The sequence below is a fragment of the Staurois parvus genome, unplaced genomic scaffold, assembly GCF_062004578.1.
Source record: "Staurois parvus isolate SC_StPar_1 unplaced genomic scaffold, SC_StPar_1.0 ptg000046l, whole genome shotgun sequence".
Taxonomy (NCBI): domain Eukaryota; kingdom Metazoa; phylum Chordata; class Amphibia; order Anura; family Ranidae; genus Staurois; species Staurois parvus.
In genome coordinates, this window is record NW_028317842.1 from 1,106,227 (window position 1) to 1,109,939 (window position 3,713).

Consider the following 3,713-nt stretch of genomic DNA (forward strand, 5'->3'; position numbering starts at 1 on the left):
GCGTCTAACCGCCGGAGCCACTTGGAGGCCATCTTGGTATCTGGTCAGTCCATTACTGTATTGCTGTTGATTTTATGACGACACTTGCCCAATATTCTTTTTAACCATATTCAGTAAATTGAAGTATATATAAATACTAAACTACACTATTGGCACTACTCTTTGGCTTCCCATGTGGAGATATTTCCAGAGCCATTTGGATCCAGAACTTTACAACTATCCAGAGAGGGGAGTTCCTGATATAGGCTTCCATATCCACCCACCCCTTAAAGGGGCCTCTGGCTGACTAGTTCCATCACCATCCGAGAGCTCCAACAGCACCACCTGTATGCAGAGGGAGGATTATCCTTGTCCAGAATCACATCCAAAAATTCCTAGGAGGGGACCTCTACTGTTCTAATGTGTAGAAACATTACACATCTGGTTAAGTGCGTACTCTTACCAAAATTATTTTGGAAGCACCAACACTGGATCTTGATTAAATACTGGGTTTTACCTAGACCTGCACTGACTCAATTTTTGGATCACTTTTATTTCATATTTCACATTGACTGATTACTATTAGCGCTGCACTTTGATGTGTTTTAGTAGGTAAAAAAACAAGACAATAATAATTCCTGATAAACAAACTGTGGAAGACTTTCAAAAGTTGGTTCTGGCCAGCTCCATGGATTGCTTAAAAAAAAAAAAAAAAAAAAAAAAAAAAGGAAGAAGTCTGATTCTTTCCTAGATATACAGAATATAATTGGATACTAACATTAGGTAAAGTTGATCCAGGGAATATCTGATTGCCTCTTGGGGGATCAGGAAGGAATTTTTTCCACTGCAGGAGCAAATTGGATCGTGCTTTGCTGGGTTTTTTTGCCTTCCTCTGGATCAATTGTTGGTGCAGGATTACAACTTTTTTTTTTTAAAATGGTTACACTGGATGGACTTGTCTTTTTCAGCCAGACTATGTAGCTGTGTATGATTTAGGTCATAGGGAATGTCAATATGAATTGCAGACTTGTACTAACACATATCTAACCATCAGTGTGTGAAAATAAAAAATCAGGAATAAATTTATCTCACCATGTTAATTGGACTTGCATGAATGATTCCACTACAGCATGAAATAAAGAATGGTAATGTTAAAAGTAAAGTAACCATTATAGTCTTTAATGTCTAAATATTAACAACCAGACTCAAAAGATATTGCATTTCAGGCCCATCAGATACTGGATTATTATGAGTGTACCATACTCCCCATTAAATCTGTTCTATGTATGTGAACAGAATGCTTACCGATTTATTCCTATATACTTTTGAGCTGCTATTGAAGATATGTTCTTCCACAAGTAACCCATTTCAAGCATCTCCCACCAAGAATCTACCAAGGGCACTCTAGAAAATGTAGAGAAATAACTGCCAGCAATCATATCTATAGGAGGGACTGATGGAAGTCTGGGAAGGATGTGAACCAGACCATTTTGATGTCAGTGAAGGTCATAGATTAGCTGCCACAATACTTGCCATGCATGGCCAGGCCAAATCTATATAATATAGATTAGGAGACAGGCAATAATGGAAACATTTGTGAATTAAAAAAACTTTTGAAGCCATTAGTCTCCTAAATGACCAAAACAGCTTTTAATAGTGGCTGTACACAATAGAATGCCTAGACTACCCATTAGCCAAACAGGAGGGAGTATGTGCATTGACACTTGCTGTACATACAGTATATACCTGACCCCTGTACATACAGTATATACCCGACCCCCTCAATGGAGGTAAAAAGCAATGGCAGCCTTAAAGAGAAGGCTCAAGTCCATGCTTGTTAGTATTGCTGATAGCGTCAAGGGCTGGTTTTCACTTTCCCAACCTTTTTGGGTAATTACCTTTCTGATATTGTGTATTCTATTGGAACTATCCTCTGTCACGGGTTTTCTTCTTGCAATATATAATTAGGATTGTCTCAGATGTATTACTAAACTGCTTAGGTTTGCTAATCCCAGGTTTGTTCCCTCCCTATAACAGCGCCTCCATAATCCACATCTGGGTAAGTCATACAGCACGTGGCTTTAAGTGTTACCAAAAAGGTAACGGATGTTGGACCACCGCACAGGGACAGAGGAGTGGAATAAAACTACAATATCAATGGTCACAGATCCAACTGTGCATTACAACTAGCACATAGATTGCTTGATACAGCAGTGATATGTTTTGAGAAATCCAAAAACCGCAAGGGAACATTTATGGCCAAGAGGAGGAAACTGAAGGGAAAAATTCAGCCATTTTAGCTACAAATTAAATATAAAATACATTAAGGAAGCAGACTAACAACTTGTATTCCCTTTGTGTATGCAAACACCATTCGCACACGCCTTCATTTGCAAGAAGTTTCTCTTTCCTTTTACATAATTGCTCAATTGAGTTAACACTGGGGTTGAGATTACTTTTGGGTCAATTTTTTGTTGGAGAGTAAATTTGAATTGCTAAAAAATACTAATAGCCTTAAAAAAAAAAAAAAAAAAAAGACCCCATTCTCTCTGGTCCTGTGTGAAGTACTGTGAACTTAATTGTAACGTCAAGAATTGGTATCACCCTTCCGTTTGTTCCCAAGACTCCGATCTGCTACAGTTTTTGCAAAAGTTGGACTTGCGTGGAGCCTATAATCTAGTACACGTCTGGGAAAGGGATGAGTGGAAGACTGCCTTTTGAATCCCCGTTCAGAGTACTTGTTGATACTCTGACTGTGCAACTCACCAGCAACCTTCCAACCTTTCATTTTTAACATTTTGATTGTTAATCTAGATAAAAAAAAAATCGCCTGATCTGCTCTGGATCTTAACCCTTTGAGGACCAAGGGACAGATTTGTCCCATGTTTTAATTTGCATGTATCATCTGATTAAGATCTTAAAAACTTTTTTTTTGGATTGAGTCAAAATGTTAACAAATGGATCTAGTTTTTTGCCAATTATTTAATAAAATGGCTTAGCTACAGCAACTGAAGTATACAAACTTTAAAGCAAAAAAAGTGATTCTTTTGGCATTCCAAAATCTTACGGTCCTCAAAGGGTTAATCAAGGACATGTTAAGAATACTAAAACAGCATAGTATCCAGTTCCTGAGACTAAATTATTTCTACTGAAGTTATCAAGATGGATTCACAAAAGAACAAAAAAAAGTGATTAATATTCAGACAAGGGATGAAAGTTGGTTATACAAGACAGATATATAGATATATATGTAGCAAGAGGCATGAGACTTCTGGGAGATCCTCTATGCAAACTATTTGATAATTTGAGATGGGACAGATGTGCAATTAGGTTTCTTTGAGCATTGCAGGAATAATCCATTGTGAATCATTTTCACAAATGTGGTGGATGCCAGTCCAGTGTTCCTGGACTTAGAACCAAGATCTGAACCTGATGGTACCATGTGTTCCAGAACACACATTAAACCTAGTGCTGGTAATTCCTATCTGCATGGAAAGAGTAAGCATCCTCCATGGGTAAGAAGTGTGCCCTATGACCAAACATTTTGCACAGAGTTTGCCCTCTGGATTGGTAAACAAGCACAGTATATTAACTGCTTCCCCTTTGCCCTATAGCAGAAATACTGCTACAGGGTGGCAGGGGTGCACAAAATCACATATATAGATACCAAAGTTTTGAGGTTTCTTGTTAGGCAGTTTAAAAAGCAAAAAAACACAACAGAACCACACATGCTT